Genomic DNA, 22,047 nt, shown 5'->3' on the forward strand with positions numbered 1-22,047 from the left:
CTGTTATAATCTCAGGTAAAAAACCTAAAACTAGAAACATTGTTACAATTGAAAAAAAATAAAAACACATTCAAGTTTGCTCTCCTGATTTGAATTAAGTCTTATGTTAATAGTGCTAGGCGATCCTTGATCGAGGTTCGCTGCTTCGGAGCTGCTCCAGCCAGAACCGCAGCGACTGACCGCGACATGCAGGGCGTTTCGGCCGGTTCCCTCATCCACGGATCCCCGAGACAGCCGAGCGGCCGGGCAGCTCTCGGCCGGGCAGTTCTCGCGAGAGCGGCTGACGCGAAGGGGGCGTTGCCAAGGCAACGGCTCTGCGTCCACTCCCCTCGACTAGACTAGAAAACGCCTCCGGGAAGGCAGCGAGACGTCTAGAGACGGAGAGGAGTTGGTGTGCGAGATTCGCCTGGAATATTTTAACGAGGAGAAACAGTAAGCCACCCATACACGGGACTACACAGCAAGGAGGGTTGTTATCACTTTCAAGTGAGAGATAAGTGCGCGGGCTCCTGTTAACGACCCGGCAACGGGGCGAGGGCAGAGCCAGCCTACGGGCAGTGGGTGGGGCTGATCATTCACACCCCATTAAGGCTACCGAGTGGTGTTACTGTGCCTGCTGGTTTGCAATGGCTACCGCCACAAAAATTGTGGGGACCCAGACAGAGGTCCCATGCTTATGCAGAAGGCAGACTGCAGCCAAAAAAAATGTGGAGACCCAGACTGAGGTCCCGTGCACACTTGAAAGGATAGCTGATGCTAAGAAAAGTGTGGAGACCCAGACTGAGGACCTTAAACAAGATGTAGTTAGCACTGGTGAGGCTGCACCTCGAGTATTGGGTTCAGTTTTGGGCCCCTCTCTACAGGAAAGACATTGAGGCCCTGGAGCGTGTCCAGAGAAGGGCAACGAAACTGGTGAGGGGTCTGGAGCACAAGTCCTATGAGGAGCTGCTGAGGGAGCTGGGATTGTTAGTCTGGAGAAGAGGAGGCTCAGAGGAGACCTCATTGCACTCTACAACTTCCTGAAGGGAGGTTATGGTGAAGAGTACTTTGGCCTCTTCTCCAGGCAATGAACAGGACCTGGGGAAATGGCCACAAGTTCAGATGACATTTAGGTTAGACGTGAGGAAAAACTTTTTCTCTCAGAGAGTGGTCAGACACTGGAATGGCCTGCTCAGGGAAGTGGTGGAGTTGCCATCCCTGGCAGTGTTCAAGAGACACCTGGATGAGAAGCTACGAGATATGGTTTAGTTTGTGGTAGCAATGGTAATGAGGAGATGGTTGGACTAGATGATCTTACAGCTCGTTTCCAACCTTGTAATTCTATGATTCTATGATTCTAGTATGCAGGTCACTGGCTGTGATGAGTGCCAGAGCCTGCCCTTTGCAGTGCCAAGTGATGGAGGCAGCACTTGTATAAGATGTGACCAGCTAAATGACTTACTCAGCCTTGTGGTCAACCTGAAGGAGGAGGTGGAGAGGCTGAGACCATAAAGGAGTGTGAGAGGGAGATTGATTGGTGGTGCCAGTCCCTGTCAGCTCCGAGATCTTGGCACACAGCTGAGGCTCCACATGGAGCATGTCATCCCCTGCTATCTTGCAAACAGGTGGGAAAGAGGAACCAGATGGCAGACCGTGCTCCAGTGAGCCCCCTGTCCTCTCCTTCCCCTAGCAACAATTTGAGAAAGGAGGAGGAGTGGAAACAGATACCAGCTCAGTGAAGTGGGCATCCCCCATCCCGACCATCCTTGGCTCCCCAGGTGCCTCTGCGCAATAGGTTTGAGGCCCTTGAACTTGAGGGAGAGGTGAGTGGGGTTGTGGAGGGAGGTCCACCCATGAGGTTGCCTCGAGTGAAACGGTCGACCCTACGCCCCAAGACCACCTCCATCCGGAAGGACAGAAGGGTGTGGTTGTCATAGGTGACTCCCTGCTGAGAGGAATTGAAGGCCCTATGTGTCGGCCTGACCCTACCTGTAGGGAGGTGTGCTGCCTCCATGGGGCACGGGTCAGGGACACTTCTATTCCTGGATTGAATCACCCTTCTGATTATTACCCCCTATTCTGATAGTTCAGGGTGGTAGTGACGAAGTCACTGAGAAAATCCTGAGGACTATCAAGAAAGACTTCAGGGGACTAGGGCGGGTAGTTGATGGAGCAGGCGTGCAGGTAGTTTTTTCTTCTATACTTTCAGTGGCAGGGCAGGATACTGAAAGGATCCAAAAAAACACCTCATAAACATATGGCTTAGAAGTTGGTGCAAACACAGAAATTTTGGTTTTTTTGACCATGGAGCAATTTACTTAGCACCTGGTATGATGGCTGCAGATGGAAGGTAGCCTGTCTCCGAGGGGTAAGAGGATCTTAGCCGAGGAACTGGTGGGACTTCAAACTAGGTATGAAGGGGGAAGGGGACAAAACGAAGGCCACTGGGGCTGAGTGGGTCATTTGAGAGTTTGTTCCAAACTTGATGAGCGAAGATGGTGGAGTACAAAGGGAGGGACTAGGGCAGGGGGATGCTGGGGATGCTGCTGTTCTAGGGGATCCTAAATCCTCTATAAAACCGGTGAGACGGAAAGCCCAGCTGAAGTGCCTTTATACCACACACAACTTTGGAAATAAACAGGATGAGTTGGAAACTGTGATGTGCTTGGAAAGTTATGACCTTGTTGCTATCATGTAAACATGATGGGATGACTCCCATAACTGGAGTACCATCACTGAGGGATATCACTGCTTTAGAAGGGATAGGCGAGGTAGGAAAGGTGGGGGAATTGCCCTCTGTGTCAAACAGTGGATAGACTGTGAGGAGCTCCCTCTGAGAAACAGTCAGGAACAAGTTGAGAACCTGTGGGTTACAATTAGGGATGGGACTAACAAAGGCCGTATGGTGATAGGTGTATAGCACAGGCCACCTGATCAAGGGGAGACTGTTGGTGAGGCTTTCTTGCTTCAGCTGTGGGAGGCATCCATCCTCACAGGCTCTCGTCCTGATGGGGGACTTCAACCATCCGGATACCTTTGGAAAGACCACATGGGAACCTCAAGAGTCCAGGAGGCTCCTGGAATGTGTTGATGATAACTTTCTGGTCCAGGTGTTGGACAGACCGAACAGAGGTGAAGCGTTGCTGGACCTGCTGCTCACCAATGCAGAGAAGATCATTAAAGGCATTAAGGTTGGAGGCAGCTTGGGCTGCAGTGACCAAGCCCTGGTTGAGTTCGTTATCTCAAGGGATGTGGGCCTGGCAAAGAGTGGCATCAGGACCCTGAACTTTGGAAGAACAAACTTTAAGCTGTTCAATGGACTGTTGGCCAAGATCCCCTGGGATGGTGTCTTTAAGATATTGAGGAGAGCTGGCTGCTCCTCAAGGATGCCTTCCTGAGAGCACAAGAGGAGAAAAGAAAGCAGGCAGAGAAGGAAACTGGCATGGCTCGGCAAGGACCTGCTGGGCATGCTGAAGGCAAAGAAAGGTGTGTACAAGCTCTGGAAACAAGGGTGTTTCACCTGGGAAAAATACAGGGATGCCATCCGGACTTGCAGGCATTTTACAGGTACATTGCCCAGAAGAGACAGGCCAAAGCGAGTGTACTTCCTTTGGTAAATGTAGAAGGAGAACTGGCTTCAATGGACAAAGAGAAGGCTGAGGTACTGAATGAGTTCTTTGCCTCGGTCTTCACTGGCGGCCAGGATTCCAGTGTTTCTCACATCCCTGAGCCCTGCATCCCTAAACCTCTAAGTGGAGACCGGTGCGGTAAATACCCCCCCACTGTAAGGGCAGAGCAAGTCCAAGACCACCTCATGAGAATGAATGTGTTTAAGTCTATGGGGCCGGATGGCATGCATCCCAGGGTTCTGAAGGAGCTGGCTGAGGCAGTTGCCGAGCCACTCTCCATCATATTTGAGAAGTCATGAAGAAGTCGTTGTCAGGTGAGGTCCCGGATGACTGGAGGTAGGGTCACATCACTCCCATTTACAAGAAAGGGAGCAAGGAGGACCCAGGGAACTACAGGTCAATGAGTCTCACCTCTGTGCCTGGGAAGATCATGGAACAGATTCTCCTGGACGACATGCTTGATCACATGAGGAATGAGTGTGTGATCCAAGACAGCCAGCACAGCTTCACCGGGGGAAGGTCATGCTTAACAAATCTGGTGGCCTTCTATAATGGAGTCACAGCATTGGTGGACAAGGGAAAGGCGACCGATGTCATTTACCTGGACTTGAGCAAGGCCTTTGACATGGTCCCCCACCACATCCTTATCTCCAAATTGGAGGGATGTGGATTTGATGGGTGGACCACTCGATGGATAAGAAATTGATTGAAAGACCACAGAAGAAGGGTGGTCATCAATAGTTCTATATGCAGGTGGAGACCGCTAACAAGCAGCGTCCCCCAGGGGTCTGTCTTGGGACCAGTGCTCTTTAACATCTTTATCAATGACACTGATGACAGAATCGAGTGCACCCTCATCAAGTTTGCTGATGACACCAAGCTGAGTGGTGCAGTTGACGCAATGGAAGGAAGGGATGCCATTCAGAGGGACCTCGAGAGGCTGGAAAGGTGGGCCTGGGTGAACCGGATGAGGTTTAACACAGCAAAGTGCAAGATTTTGCACTTGGGCCGGAGGAATCCCAGGCTTCCATACAGACTGGAAGGAGCAGTCCTTGAAAGCAGCCCTGCGGAGAAGAACCTGGAAGTCTTGATGGATGAAAAGCTTAACATGAGCCAGCAGTGTGCTCTTGCAGCTCAGAAAGCAAATGTTATCCTGGGCTCCATCAGAATAGGGGTGGCCAGCAGGGATAGGGAGGTGATTGTCCCCCTCTACTCTGCTCTTGTGAGGCCCCATTTGGAGTACTGTGTCCAGGTCTGGAGCACCAATGCAAGAAAGACAGGAGCTGCTGGAGAGGGTCCAGAGGAGGGCCACGAAGATGATCAGAGGGCTGGAGCACCTCCCCTATAAAGACAGGCTGAGGGAGTTGGGCTAGTTCAGCCTGGAGAAAATAAGGCTGCAGAGTGACCTCACTGCAGCCTTTCAGTACCTAAAGGGAGCCTACAAACAGGAGGGGAATCAACTCTTTGAAAGGGTAGATAGCAGCAGGATAAGGAGAAATGTTTTTAAGTTGAGGGAGACAGGGAAGATTTAGGTTGGATGTCAGAATCACAGAATCACAGAATGGCCAGGATTGGAAGGGACCTCAAGGATCATGAATCTCCAACCCCCCTGCCACATGCAGGGACACCAACCTCCTCATTTAATGCTAGACCAGGCTGCCCAGGGCCCCATCCAATCTGGCCTTCAACACCTCCAGGGACGGGCCATCTACAACCTCTCTGGGCAGCTTGTTCCACTACCTCACCACTCTCTCTGTAAAGAATTTCCCCCTGATGTCCAACCTAAATCTCCCCTCCCTCAACTTAAAACCATTTCCCCTTGTCCTGCTGTAATCTACCCTTTCAAAGATTTGATTCCCCTCCCCTCTGTAGGCTCCCCTTAGGCATTGAAATGCTGCAATGAGGTCACCCTGCAGCCTTCTTTTCTCCAAGCTGAACAAGCCCAGCTGCCTCAGCCTGTCTTCATAGGGGAAGTGCTCCAGTCCCCTGATCATCTTTGTGGCCCTCCTCTGGACCCTCTTCAACAGCTCCCTGTCTTTTTTGTACTGGGGACTCCACACTTGGACACAGTATTCCAGATGGGGCCTCACAAGAGCAGAGTAGAGGGGAACAGTCACCTCCCTGTCCCTGCTGGCCACCCCTCTGTTGATGGAGCCCAGGATACCATTTGCCTTCCGAGCCGCAAGGGCACACTGCTGGCTCATGTTAAGTTTTTCATCTATCAAGACCCCCAGGTCCTTCTCCACAGGGCTGCTCTCAAGGGCTGCTCCTTCTAGTCTATATGGATGCCTGGGATTCCTCTGGTCCAAGTGCAGAACTCTGCACTTTGCCATGTTGAACCTTGTCAGGGGGACATTCTTTACAGAGAGAGTGGTGAGGTGCTGGAACAGGCTGCCCAGAGAGGGATGCCCCGTCCCTGGAGCTGTTGAAGGCCAGATTGGATGGGGCCGTGGGCAGCCTGGTCTAGTATTAAATGTGGAGGTTGATGGCCCTGCATGTGGCAGGAGGGTTGGAGATTCTTGATCCTTGAGGTTCCTTCCAACCCTGGCTATTCTGTGATTCTGTAGTGGCTATAAAGAATGATACCAGAATTACAGTCCTGGAGCTCAGACCTAATCTTTTAAGTGGTTTAACATCTGCCTACTCTTCTGTGTGGTGCAGATTAAATTGCATGTGAAACCCATTCTATTTAGTTTAGGTAATTCAGTTGCAACCATTTAGGTTCAGAGAATGATCCAAGTCACCTAATACAACTGCATAAATTCCTAAAACAGTCATTGAATATTGTGAGGTAAAACTGAGGATCAGTAGAAAACAATGTTGAAGGTAATTCCAAATCATTATATTGTTCCAACTTAATTCAGTCTCTACTCTAGCCAAAGATAGCACTGATATTCAGTGAGATGTGGAGGTGACTCCCATTCTTCCCATAGAATACCAGCTCATCAGAGAACAGGAAGGTAATTTCCACACTGGCAGTCTGTTGACTGTGGCTGGAACTGACCCCAGGGGAGAGGAAAATAAGAAAGGTTGAGTTTGTATGTTCCCAGTGTTCTAAGACAGTGCCAAAACTACCAAGGAAGAAATCACTGTGGATGAGGACATTTTTTCCTCTTAGTACTAAGCTACCAAACCACAAGGCACATTTACTGAAGTGACATAATCCAACTTCAAATGAGGGGGTCACTTGTACCATATGCCCTGTTAATCAGGACATTCTCCAGCAGTTTGAAGATGAGGATTCATCACTCTGCTCAGATTAAATCTAGTCTCTTACTGTTCAGATTTCTTATCTATTACCCCTTATTTCAAAAAAATGGTTCCAGAATTTTAGAATGCTTTATAATTCACGTACCTGTATTCCCAATCTTTGATCACAACCTATTTCTTTATTTATTGCAGACTTTATAGGACATACCTTAAGAGTTTTTAAACAGTTGTCAATGACTTCTTTAAAGCAGCTCAAGAGGTACTCCAATCTAGCAGGGAGGCACTTAATGAAAGTTGGAATGAAAAGAGTTAAGTAGACTTTGAAAATTGCTGACTCCAGTTGTGATGGGTATTAGGCACCTGCATACTCAAGCTATATTTAAGCCTACTGGATACCATCTAGTTGTTTTGCATTCAGTTGGCTTCCACACATACAGATCATTTTCCTGCAAAATATCTGACCTTTGAATACACATACTTAAAAAAAAAAAAAAAAAAAATACTGGTAAAACACAAAACAACACAGCAGAAATACATGCAATCTAGTCAGAACATCATACACCTGTCAAATCTTTATAGCTATCCCACAGTGTCCCACCAACTAACTAAATCTCTGATTTCTGGATCATCTTCAATGGAAAATGTATTAAATTTAAATGGTTCTTAAATATTTAAATTTAAAGTAAATGCTTAAATCCTGGGGGCTCCTCAGGATCTGTCCTTTCATCTCACAGACTTCTGTCATGATACTAATAATTAACTCCACACTTGTTTGAAGAGATTCCTCTTCCTGTGTTTTGACATCTTCCATCCCACTACTGAACCTGCCAGTAATTCAGGAAAACATGTCAATTCTCCTTTTTATTCTGTGCTGATGCTATCTTGGCATTTCCTTTTCCATAGCCTTTTGCCAGAGTGTTCCTTCAGTCTATGGCCTTTACTTGCACTCCTGACCACTGTACTTTCATTCAAGTGGTGGCAGTGTAAGGACAAAGTTTTTAACTAAGATTTTTTTTTAATTATTTTTTTTTAATTAATGCTGCCTTTGTTGCACTAAGTGCAGAAAAAAATAAAAATTGAAACAAAGGTCAATATGTTCCATAGCTGACATTTTTATCAATTCCTTCAGCTGGGAAATCATTATAGTTCTTACCACATAACTTAGCAAAAGTACTGTGTTAAAACACTCAACTGAGTGTTAAGAGCTATAATGTTGAAAATCATTCTAGTCATGATGCCAAGAAAGATTTACAAAAATAAGAAAAAAGGAAATAAGAGCCTAAGTTAAAGAATTTCCATACACTGTTCTATGTCCCGTAGAGTTCTACACATTTTGTAACATGCTTCACACAGAAGTCAACAATCTAGATTCTCTTCGTGTTACTGAAAAGAGTAACAATGATAATAAAAATTCCTGAAGGAGTGTTTTCCATTGTCTGAACTCTGAATGGGAATTGTCAGGACCCAAAACACCACCAGCTGCATGAGCCAGAGAATCTTCAGGAGTTAATTAACTGCAGGGTTCACAGCTTTGGCTGGCCCAGAGACAGTGCCATGTGGTGCTGATTAAATTGCTTCCAGGTCCCAAGTTGTTAGCCTTCTTTTGAACTGTGCTGCCAAGGAGACCTACCAACAGAAGAGAACCAAAGTAGAAATCCCTATGTGATCGTCATGTGATCTAGACATACTCCAAACTGTCAGCAGTATAGAAGTTTCCATTCTGATATTTTTGAATTCCAAGGATGTATTAAATTTTCTCACATACTTCAAAATTATGTAACACCAACACTCTCAGAATGTTTGTTTGCCAATACCTTCCTCATAAAGTAGATGTGGATTTCATAACATTTTTTTCCACCATTTCCCAACTACTGATATTCTCACATATTCCATAAAGGGAGCATGATTTCAAATTATAGTAGGCATATTTCTAGCTTGTCATTAATACCCACATATTTTTTGGAGGACTTAACTTCTGAATTATATTCAGAGTGTTGTTTTCTTCTGCTATGACATGTATTATATTTGACTTTCATATTTACTATATCCTTTTCGTTTCCTAAAAGTAACTCATAGATTTTCTAGTGATCTTCCTGCTGCTGCTGAATACTGACCAGTTTGAAAAGTAGGTAGCTAAATTGAAGGATATTGGAGGTAATACACTGTTACAATTAGTTATTTTCACGCTGAAATCTTAAACTGAGTTTAGGAACACAAAATTATTCTGTGCTCAGTGAAGATTGAACATTTGGTGAAGTCTTGCTCATCTGTACATGAGAGCTTCAGTGAGTATCCAAATACTCTATTCCTCAGGAATCTTTCCTTTACTAGATACAATCTCTGAAATACTTTCTATAAAATGCAGTACTTCATAAAGATAATATTACCATAGCATTATAATACCACATGCAATAACAAAAATAAAACAATAATATTACATACGATAAAACTTCATCTATTACTTGTAAGTTTTATTATCAGCCTGAAGCTCCTATGGTAGTAACTAGTCATTACCCTTTGGCTCCTATGTAAAACTGTAAAGACTGCTTAAGCAGTCTTTAAAGCAGAATGTAATCTGTCTCTTTCCAGAGTGACAGAATGGCTGAGGTTGGAAGACGCTTGCAGAAATCATCTTGTCCACCCCACTGTTCAAACATCCATCTAAAGCTCCTTCTTTAAGACAGTATTTCAATATCTCAAAGGGTGGAGACTCCACAGCCTCTCTGGGCAACCTGTTCCATTGCTCAGTCACTCCCATATTAAAAATTGTTCCCTTATGAAAAAAAAAAAAAAAGTGTAAAAGTGTTTCCCAATGTAAAAAAAAAAAACCAAAACTTTTTTTTATTTTTCCCTTCTCAAAAGAAATACAGATCTTGCTAACAAAGTCCAAGGAATCTTTCTGTTGTATAAAACTATCCATTTGATTGTGAAGGCCTTTCAAATCTACTGAACAGACATTAGTAAATGTCCTCTTCAGATTAACTAAGGTTTGTACAGGATCAAACAATAGTCACGTTGATGCTATCTGATCACAGGATTGGCTGGGGCACTACTGTCAGTGTCTTGATCTAAACTATCACCTGAGAGAAATTATTTCCCCAGAGATATTTGTGTATTCTAGTGCATTTCAGTGCCAAATTTCAATTTGCTTACATTAATAAACTTCAATATTGATAGACAGCAGCCTGAAATTGTATCATTTTGGATGAAGGTAACAAGAATTCTCCTTGTTGAAGATCTGTTTCAGCATCATATCTTAGAGCTGGGTTGAGATTTCTGAGAAATGAATATCTCAGAAGATTTGAGAGAATTACCAGCTTCATATTAACATCCTTCTAGTCAGTATGGTATTAATCACACCCCTTTATCTATGTTTGCATCACTGTGATGACTACAAATATGTACTTGAATATGTATGAACACACATACACAGAGACAAACATATTTGAAGATTACATGTGTGTGTGTTTAGATGAATACATTAACCATTGCTTCCTTCAGGTTTTCCATCAGTGATTTCTCTGGAAACAGACCTAACTTTCAGAAGACAAGGAATGAAAGATGTGGAGAAATGGGTTAGAAATATTCACTCTTATCAGCTTTGCCATATGTTGCCATCATAACATTACCAATTTGGTCTCATTATACTTATAACACTGGTATTTTTTCTTTCACATCTAGAAGGTAGGGCTTAGAAGGTCTGTATCGCTGACTTAGATAATGGGATTGAGTACACCTTCAGCAAGTTTGCAGATAACACTAAGCGAAGGGGTGCTATTGATAAAACATAACAAAGAGATGCCATTCAAAGGAACCTGGACAAGCTGGGCCTACAAGAACTTGATGAGATTTAACAAGGCCAGTGATAAGGTGTTACGCTTGGGTTGGAACAATTCCAGATATGTGTACAGACAGGGATAAGAAATCATCGAGAGCAGCCCCACGTAGGTCCTGGAGGTTCTGGTGGATGAAAAGCTTGATGTGAACCTACATCATGTGTTTGTAATCCAGAAGGCCAACCATATCCTAGACTGCATCAACAGAGTGGTGGCCAGCAGGATAAGGGAGGTGGTTGTCTCTCTTTACTTTGCCTTTGTGAGAACTTGTCTGGAATACTGCGTCCAGGTCTGGGGCCCTCAACACAAGAAAGTTGTGGAGCTGTTGGAACAGGTCCAGAGGAAGATTATCAGAGGACTGGAGCATGTTTCTTTTGAAGAAAGTTGGAGGGAGCTGGGCTGGTTCAGCCTGAAGAAGGCTTTGGGGAGACCTCATTGCAGCCTTCCAGTACTTAAAGGGAGCTTATAAACAGGAGGAAGACTGACTTTTTGCATGGACAGACAGTGATAGGACAAAGGGGAATGGTTTAAAGCTAAAATTGGGAAGATAATTAGACTAGATATTAGGAGGAAATTTGCTACTCACAGTGATGAGACACTGGTGCAGCTGCCCAGAAGAACTGTGGATGCCCCATCAAGGCCAGTTGAGTTGGGACTCTGGGCAGCCTGGTCTGGTGGGTGGCAGCCCTGCCTATGGCAGGGGGTTGGAACTAGGTGATCTCTAAAGTCCCTTCCAACCCAAACCATTCTGTGATTCTATCGTTCTATGATTTTATGATTCTATCATTCTATGATATCTCTCACCTTAGCTCTAAAAAGTCATATATAATAGAATGTTCCCCTGGAATCTTTTGGAAAAAAAACTTTAGAACTGAACTTTACACATCACAAATCAAAATGAGAAACTATTTGAAAGCTCAAATGTTAGTCAAGGCAAAAAAATTCCACACGTCATTATTTTAGCAGGAATGATATGCACCAGAGAGATTCTTCTTTAACAGATAATTTAGACAATGAACTTTAGTTGGAGACTCAATATTTATTTGACAAAGGAAAATGTAAAGATAGATAGAAATCTCAAAATGACTTGGCCAGTATTTAAATTTAGATACTCATAAGTGTAAGAAATTATCTCAGTATTTTGAAGTGTGGAATAGAATACAGATAATGTAAAGTAAGTCAGCAATAGTTCTAAAAAAAACAGGAACAAATAAATGAACCATCATTTGTTGAATGCAAAATCAAAACAGACTAGAAAGCTCTCTTTAATTTTTTCTGTTTCTACTTCATGAACGGTAATAACTCAGTCCATTTGTCCAGACTCAAAATGGAAAAGTGTGAGAAGTTCAATGTATATTGGAAATATAGCATCTTGCCAATATGTATTATTACTCATTTGAAACAATTATTCCTCATAATTCAATAAATTCACTGTGCTTTATGCAAAGTCAGTGACTCATAAGGGAAAAGTACCATGTTGCAGCTCTTAGATTACTTAATTGTGATGTCGAGTAAAAACAGTATTTTAGTAGTTTACTCCTTCAGTTGTCTCTGTACAGCATGCTTATGACATTCTTAAATTGTCTTCACCAAAATTTCATAACAAAGCAGGGTTGCTGTGTCTCCGTTTTTAGTCTGGGAAAGTAAGGGAATTATCTGTCTTCTCCTTTGCATTAATTTGCTTGTATTATTCCATGAACATTGAAGAATCTAGGAACACCTATACCAACTTTGGTTTCTAGGAGTTATTTAAATGAAAAAGACAAATTACCCACATCAGTTTCAGTCGCTTAATGACCACACAATTAAGACAACTTTTTTTTTTTTTTTTTTTTTTTTTTTTTTTTTAATAACTGCAGCATTGATATGCATCTGGCCTGTGTCTGCATTAGAGAATTCTAAAAAATTCATAATGGAGCCAGTAGTAACTCTGCTGCAGCAATAACTGATCTAATGGGGACAAACTCTGCTAACTTCTACTTTTCCCATCATTATGTCGACTAATACATTATCTCATGTAGAAAAAAGCACAGTCAGACTGAGCACCAAACTACTGCAGTAATCTGTATAAGATCAAAATGATCTTCGTCATGTGACATATTACTGCATAGAAATTGAATGTATACCAGTTTCTTAACTATGCTGGGAGAACTGTCCCAATTTTTTCATTAAGTAAAGTTGAACTGAATTCTTCTTAACTTACTTTCACCAGATGTAAGACAAATTTTAGATATGAAGCAAGCTCTCTCTGTCATCAGTAAAGAACATCCAAAGGACAATTTATGTGAGTAATCTTGTGCAAATACTTTGAAAATGCCTAACTTTTCCACTGACTATAGAAGAAGTCTAGATGACTACCTTAGATTAAGTGCTTAATTTCAGTACAGCTTAAAGAAGGTGAGGTCAGTCATATCCCATATATAATATAATTTCAGTACATAATGCAGGTATTACATAGTTCTGTGCAGAAGTAGTGTAGTTTTCTTCTGTGTTTATATGTATATACACATGGAAGCAATATGGGTGGATGTGTGTATGAATATGCAAACTTAAATATAGAATCTGTATGTCTTAAGAGCTTCATAAACTTAAATTAGCACAGATATAATGGAGCACACAAAAATATATTGCTGGATCTTTTTATACAATAAATAGTTTAAAACTTTGAAGGTAGAGATCAATAGTACACCAAAGAATATTTCCTTTCTGATCTCTGTTTCAGTAGCTTAACATGTACTTAAACATATTCAGGGCCTTAATCTTGAGACCAGTCACAGCATGGCATAAAAATAATGCTACAAAGAGTGAGAGAAAGCATGAGATTTTAATCCAGCAATAATGAGATAATCTTATTCATGTCTGGTGAACAGTGAAATCATTTATATGGATTCTTTTTGTTGTTGTTTTGTTTGCGTCACAGAATCACAAAATGGCTTGGGTTGGAAGTGACCTCAAGGATCATGAATCTCCAACCCCTCCACCACAGACAGGGGCCACCAACTTCTACATTTAATACTAGACCAGGCTGCCCAGGGCCCCATCCAACCTGGCCTTGAACACCTCCAGGGCCATGCTCCCTAACTGATTTAATCTGTGCGTTCCAAAATCTTTGTGCTTAATCTAAGCCCACAGACTCAGTTTCCTTAACAATCACTGACCATTCTTCAGTATATTCTCTACAACAACACACATGGTGTAAACTGCATAAGGAGGATGCAAAACAAAAGTAAAACGAGAAGCCAAAACTACTGCTACTGCAACAGTGGGACAAAATTTGCTGATTTATCATTAAAATGAGATGTTGGTTGTCATTTTCTTTTTGCCAGATTTTATGCATATATACGTTTGCATAACTCCCACTGATTTCATTAGAATTTATTATGTACTAGAGAAGTGGGTTTGGCTTAAAGTTTGTAATCATATAACATTGAAATACTTGTTCTTCAGGTGTAGCCAGAAGTTCAATGAATTAGCGTCACGCAAACCACAATATATAAATATTTAGGTCATTATTTTTTATTTTGCAAAACATCTCAGAGTGAGTAATGTATTCTGTTACACTGCTTGTCTTATCAGGGACAGTATTTCTTGTCAGTGTATAAACAAACCAAACAGGAGAACTAAAAACCTATAATGCAGAATGCAGGAAATAATGTATACTGAGAGGAGTCACTGAGAAGCAAGTGACTTGTTCTGTTCCACCAGATTATATCAGGAAGATGATAGGATGTTCTTAACAATGTCATTACTTCTTGCTAGTGACACAAATACTATATGTAATAGAAGAATTCTTTTTCAAAATCACTTTGACAGTATCTTTATGAGAAAAGACATTCACAGGAGGCATAATCAGTGCTGTAGGTTGGAATAAGATTATTTCTCCAGTTCTCAGCATTGTACAAGTGATATGAATGTTCCTCTGAGTAGGATTTAATTTCCAATTAAAGCACTTAAATTTAGGTGTTCATTTCAATGTATCTATGAACTGTGTATTTATTTTATCTCATATTATAGACACAGCACCCTATTCAGAAACCTAAATATAGATGTCTGGTGTCCTCTATAATATCAGAGGGTACCTGAGACCCCATATAGTGCTGACAAATATGAGACAGAACCTACACAACAGCTGAGTTCTTCTAATTAATAGCAAAAAGCCAAGCAGAATAACCTAGACAGTGGAGTCAGGCGTTGGCCAATGCACAATTATAATTCGCTTCCCTGAAGGTAGATATCATGTGGCGTTAGACACTCCTAGGATGTGAAAATTTCTGTACTTATCTGATGGACGTGAATCAAGACTGGAAATTTTCCACAAAAGTGACTATATTCTACATGTAAGACTGTAGACAGTCTGAAATGGTGCAGAAGATACATATTTAAGCAACTGCAAATGTAGTCTGAAAATCTATTGGAGTAGACATCCTGGGGTAAGATTCATTTTGCTAAAAATAGGTGTGATATTTGAGATTCCATGGGAGATTTGAGAAACCTTCATGAGTTGAGGAAGGTACGAGAGCACATCTTGTGCTCTTCCAAAGTTGCAACTCACTGAGCCTAAAATGACCCGTCACCTATCAGCATGCAACAAGGTTCATCTCTATGCTAGTTGAGCTGAATAGCTCAGTGCTGTCTTGTAATGGGCTTTTTTGACTACAGTGGGATCTTGTATTGCATATTGGTATTTATAAAATGGACACATAAATTTGTGTGACTGAATATAGAGTTGAAATCAAATCAGTTAATGTGTCTGGTTAGAGTCATTCCAATATTTGATGTAAGACTGTATATAGCAGTATTACAATGCTATATAACATGAAACTCAAATTTTATACCAGCCACCATGATGCTAGAGGACATCCCTAGTATTCCTGTAATTCCATCTTGCATCTAAACTTTTAAACATGAGTCATACATATAAATGGCCCTCTACAGTGACCTTCATATGAAGCCAACTCTACTTCGTAATCATGGTCAATACTGCTGAAAAAAACCAGCTTTTAACGCTGCAATATGAGCAAGAAAATCCATGAGACATTGTTGAATTCAATACCTTCTATACAAAGTATGAATTTTGTAAAAATTTTTATGATTTCTTTCACACAAGAAATTTGATACATTGGAGGGAAGGGAAGCCATCCAGAGGGACCTAGACAGGCTGGAGAAGTGGGCCCATGAGAATCTAATGTTGTTCAACAAGACCAAGTGAAAGGTGTTGTACTAGGGTTAGGGCAATCCCAGGTATTTATACAGACTGGGAGAAGTTCTTGAGAACAGTCCTGTGGAGAAGAACTTGGGGGTCTTGGTGGATGAGAAGCTGGACATGAGCCAGCAGTGTGCGCTTGCAGCCCAGAAGGCCAACTGTATTCTGGGCTGCATTAAAAAAGAGGTGGCCATCAGGGAGAGGGAGGTGATTGTCCCCCTCTACTCTTGTGAGGCCCCATCTGGAGTACTGCATCCAGACCTGGAGCCCTCTGTACAGAAGGGGAAATGACTGTTCACTTGGGTTTATAGTATTAGGACAAGGGGGATTGCTTATAAACTGAGACAGGGTAGGTTTAGGTTAGATACTGGGAGGAAGTTTTTTATTCAGAGGGTGGTGACACACTGGAACAGGTTGCCCAAGGAGGTTGTGGATGCCCGATCCCTAGAGGCATTCGAGGCCAGGCTGGATGTGGCTCTAAGAAGCCTGGTCTAGTGGCTGGTGACCCTGCACATAGCAGGCGGGTTGAAACTAGATGATCATTGTGGTCCTTTTCAACCCAGGCCATTCTATGATTCTTTGATAATTTTTCCCTCTCATTTGTACTATCTAATGTGCTCATTAATCTATACAACGTAAAACAAGCCAAGTGACGAACTGCAAACTGAACACATCAGTTTAATATTCTGAAGTGTGGGTACTGATACATTGGAAGAACACAGATTTGATCTTACATTTCTACTCTGAAAACAAGACAAATGCTTATATGTCTGAGAGGCAAACAGACATTTGTTTCTATTGAAAATAACTGGTCCACACAGTTTTTATACTATTGTATACACATGATGTAACACGATCTAAACCTCAGAATCTTACCTCTATCTTCTTGCTAATAAAAATAAATGACTTAAGATTCATGTCTTTAACCAAGAGAATTTAAATTTGGAATCATTTTTAAGCTGAAATATAGCTTACACTGTAAGTCATCTTTTTTTCTCACTTTTACGAGTTAGACATTTAAAAATTAAATACCACATAATTAATCATCAGAAGGTCAGGTTTTGCACTCACTTGTGCCAGAATGCGTTCATAAAAGGACTAGTGAAAGCAGTGTATTTACATTAATGATATATTTATATCACTGAGAGATTAATCACATTCAGTGTATTTAAAAAGAGCGGGACACTAATCTAAGCAACATACATTCCCACGAGTATTACCTTCCAACCGAGGTTGTCAGATTAGATACCGAGAACTTACGTGACACTCCAAATAAATGGAGCCTGATGAAAATTCTCCAAAGGTGATTTCAAGATCTATGTAAGTTTAGATGATTGGAGCTTCATTAAATGCTCTAGCGAAATCCAGTGCTCAGCCAAATACAGCACCAAATATTTTTCTGTCAGCCTGGAAAATGACATATATTATTATGAATATAATGAACAGGGTCACTTAGGGTCTGTGTCCTTCAGTGGCATGGGGTTATAGCCTCTGACTGCAGCTCTCAGTGTGAAGTCAGTGTCTATGAAAAGCAAGAAAAAAATATATTGTATATTACAGAGTCCACATTCAGAAGGTCCAGGCAATTGTTATCTTTTGCCATTTTGTGTTTGAAGTGCCCAAACTGCAGCCCAGCACAATGACCATTTGGTAGCAGGGAACTGAGAGTGTGTGGTATACTTCTTGGAGTGTGACTGCATGAGTGACTTTTAGGCTTGAGGATTCCTAAACTGAGAGATTCCTTGGGAGTACAAGAGAAGATGTGGCATGGGAGAAGCCAGCTATAGTGCTTCCACATGGAGAATAAGCATGAAGGTCTACAGTGAAGAAGGAATCAAAATGGAAAGGTTATGAATGTAAAACAAGATGCATAATAACAAAACCAAATATGCCTTGTTTCTGTGCCTTTTTATCCACAGCAAAAGTGTGTACCCTAGCAGTTAAAGGGCCTACCAAAAGAAGTGCTCCGACTCATCAGATACCGTTTGAGGAATAGCCAAAACAAATGCAGATAGCTGATAAATGCACCACGTATGTCATCTACAGATAATGTTTAGTAAGAACATGTTAGTTTAGAAGAACACTGAAACATGTAGATGCTGTCATAGTCAGCCTGACTTAATCATCTACTTCAGAAAACCCACAAAAGAGAAAAGAGGGCAGTTACTGTTCCTATTGCATTCCCATAGAAGCATTTCCAGGAAAAAAAAAAAAAGTTTACTAAACTTTTCCAAGGTGTACTTTTCAGAGAAATATATGTAGTATAATTGTTCTGAAATAGCACATCCCACAGGTATTGTGACCATCCTCTGATTATCACTCATCAGTCAGTTTTAAGGTAACACTGAGGTAAACACAAATTCTGCAGTCATTTTGCATAGCGGCAGTCTGCCCTGGAAGATTCTTTCTTATCATCTCTGTGTCTTTCCTCTGTGCCTTACCACAGGTATCAGGAATGATTCTCTTATGTTATTATCTTTTTGCATGAAATGAGAAACTTGCTGAAATTAGTGTTTATAGCAGTAGTTCATACTGTAAGCAGTAGTTATATACTGTAAAGGAAAGGCAACACAAGGAAGGTCCTGCTTTCTTGTAGTCAATCTAAAGCTATCCAGATATAGCTTGCTGGCTCCTCCTTGCCCTTTTCAATATCTAAATTGCATTACAAGATGATAAGAAATACACTGAATACTCCCACAGTGGTTGTTACAGGAATGCAATGAAGTTACGGATGAGAAGAGAGATGGTCTGTCTGAATATAAATGAGGGGAAAGGCAGTTCCCCTAGACAATCTCTCCCTCTCTCAGAACACTGCTGAGATTCATATTCTGGGACCATGATAAACTGTGGGAAAACAATGAATAATTGGCAGTCTCTTACAGTTGCTTCAGAACTCAGAGCTACCATACAGCTAAGTGACCTCTGGTTCTGCAGGGTCGCAAGGAGGTAAATAATAGGACAAAGGCAGTAAATGAAGTATTATTGTGCAGACTCTGCCTGTACTGTATCAGTTCTGTAGAAAAATAAAGGTTTCCTGTGTTCTCTTCCTCCATGGTCTCAATTGTGTGATTAAGCACAGCACTGTGTGGTGTGAGTTGCTTTGCCCCAGGCTAAGCACTGGGAGGTTCAGAGAAACAAAAAAATTCCCAGAATGATGTAGTTTACATAATGAAAGCTTGGGTAAACTGCTTTATATCTGTGGTCTGGGACATATGGAGTGACCAAGGGGCAGTCCCATGACCGTGCCAAGCAGCAAGAGGTGAGACAAGGGGAGAAGTGGTCGTGCAGCCTGCTTTTCCTTTTCCAAGATATGTGTGCCTCCTCTACTCTTCTCCCCAAATTTACTCAGGTCGTAAGAGTATAATCTTCAAAACTATCCCTTCAATGCATGAGCACATTTGCTTCAAATCAGTGACTGCATTTCAATATGAAATACATCACTGGGAGAAGGGAGAAACAAGATGCATTATACTAGACAGAATGCAATAGGTATATTGTCCTTCCAGAAATCTTGTCCATTCGGACATGGCACTGCAGAAGATCTTGTAGTGATATTCCCTGGGAAGTTCTTATCTCTTTCTAGCAAAATGAAGAGTTAGAAAACTGTGGAATTTTAATAATACTCAAAACTCAGAATAAAACAGATATACAAAATATAGAATTACAATAAATATATACTTTTTTTACTCCAGTGATTTCTAGACTCCAGTGATTTCAGTCTCACAGATCATAATTTACAATTTTTAAACATTCAATACCCATCACATCATGGTAAAGTTATTTTTATCTAGCAAAAGATGGTTGGCTTGTCAATCAAAACACGCACCATTTTCACAAATATGCAGTATCTCTGCTGCCTTGAAACAAGATCTGGGCTTCCTCCTAGAAGCCTTTACTGTTGTCAGTAATCCTCCTACACATGAACAATACCAATGAAATAATCAATATTATTCATTTCAGATTAAAAATATTATGTCAGGAACCAAATTTGAATTTTAGGCAGTGTCTCTTCCAGTTAAATGAGTCAGAATTGCACGTTATACTTGCACTTCCTTTGAACATCAAGTCAGCTCCAGCAAGTTTTCGCAAGCAAAATTAACGACTTTCACACCCCATTTTAATCTAAGTCATTCATCTAATACTCTCTAATGATCCAGACAACTATTTATCCTCTACTTTTCTACTACAAATGAAACATCATATGCTTAATGGGAAAAAGGAAATATATAACTTCTAAGAATCAGAAGCAGATTTGAAGTAGTTGTAGCTGTGGGATGTTTTGTTTGTAGCTTACTAATATTTAAGATAATTATAAATGACAAAATCTCCAAATTGTCATCTGAAATCTGGGAAGAGAACTCAACTCCGATGTGGTGTTAGAGAGCAGCATTCCTTTATTCCTCACGATATGTACTGGGCGACTTGACAAATCAAGCACACGCACTCAGAGTTCAAGGTCTACATTTAGGCAGTTAAGACATACATATGCAATACATTTGTCCTTAAACTAATATACTGATTCCTAAATTGCTAAACCAGCATATATGAAAGTAATAGAAGACATTTCTCATCAAAAGCTACATGCTACACTTATGGGCAGAGCTATACTATGGGCCAACAGTATAAACTTAAATAGCTCTTTTGTATCCAGTAGCCTTCTAGGAATAGTGAACAAAATGTGAACTTGATGTGGTGGCAATTCAGTGAACAAGAAAGAGAAGAACGATGGAAGACGTGCGTTTACAAGAGAAAAAAGGGAGGAAGCTGATAAAAGGGCCCACAACAGACAGAGTTTTTGGAAAACGTGCAGAGTATCTGTTGAATATCTGAGTCTGAAAATGTTTTTCACAACAAGCTTATCTGCTACAAGAGAATTAATAATATATTTCATTACATCTGGCTTTCAACAAAGTATCTGAAATACATCAGTAATGGCTTGGGTGGCCAGTCTGCTTTGGTGGTCACTTATTTTCCCATCAGAGACATTCAAGTTTATCTCGGATTAAAGTTCTACTATAATTAAATTTTATGATCAGTAACAGCAATCCATTTTCTTTTAGATTAATGATATATCACTCTGAACATTCTGACAAGACAGAGAAGGTCTTGGAAAACAGGCCAAAAATGCTGTAGATGTTTATGTACATCATACCATTCAGCTGTTTCACAATGAATTGGCTTGGAGATATTTCTATCTGTGTTTTTATAGGAGATTTGAGGTATTTATTTTTGCCTCCAAGAACTGTTGATTAAATAATTCTTTTCAAATGAACTTTAAGTTTACTCAGTTTTCAAGAAGCAATCCGACAATTAACTTTTTAAATGTTGAATCAGATTTTCTTGTAAAATGCGAGAAAATCTGCAGTCTAATAACTGAGGCCTCATTAAGGACAACTATGCTCAAGCTAGAGTCTTTGGGTTTGAAGTTAGTTTAATTTTAGTTATTAATGGAGAGGGTGACCAGACAAATACAATAAACGAACCTGGATTTCATCTGGAGACATCTGTCCGTGTAAACATCTCTCACTCAGACAAGATCAGGGGAAAGAGCTAGGTATGCCATCCAGTCAATAATAATCTGACCAGTATCAGTGTCAGAAATATATCTCTGTTTCTGACAGTATACAGGCATAGGAGGAGCTGAGCGACCCAAGTGAATACAGATGAGCACATAGTCACACCACTTTCTTCTTGCTTTTTGACAATTATCATATAGCTGATATCTTTCTCAATACGCAAGTGCCAATTATGCCCACACGCTACAACTTCAGTTTGGTCCTTGACAGAATGACTTTGTTCTTGTTTCTGTGGTTCCTCTCCTTTGGAAAACATTGCAGTCTAACACATTCTCAGCTGGAAGACTCACTTCATGAAACTGTCAGAATAGCTTGGCATATCTGCACAGAGCCAAAGTCCTCAGCTGTTTTCTAGGGGAAACCAAGCAGGTGTCAGACAAAAGACATACTTCAGAATATGAAACTCTTAATATATGAATCTATAACTCTCAGTCTGCAGTGACATTGTCACGAGAAAAATACTTCATATGCTGTGAAGAAAAACCATAATGGGGGAACTTTGACAGCATGAGCACTGAGGCTAGCCATGAGAAACTCTTGCCTGACAAAACATACAAGCATTTCATTTTCTAAATAATTGGTACTTTATGAAATATTTGTACACACTTATCATT

General features: G+C 41.1%; 1 long non-coding RNA gene across 1 annotated transcript in view; it reads left to right on the plus strand.

Moving 5' to 3' along the window:
* Nucleotides 1-260: 260 nt before the first annotated feature.
* LOC149920167 (uncharacterized) overlaps nucleotides 261-22,047 on the plus strand; it is a 28,138-nt gene continuing 6,351 nt past the window's right edge. Inside the window, exon 1 of the long non-coding RNA XR_016461362.1 lies at nucleotides 261-432. This is a non-coding gene — a long non-coding RNA (uncharacterized LOC149920167). The remainder of the gene's footprint in view (nucleotides 433-22,047) is intronic.

This window comes from Phasianus colchicus, chromosome 1, assembly GCF_987193195.1.
Source record: "Phasianus colchicus chromosome 1, bPhaCol1.hap1.1, whole genome shotgun sequence".
Lineage (NCBI taxonomy): Eukaryota > Metazoa > Chordata > Aves > Galliformes > Phasianidae > Phasianus > Phasianus colchicus.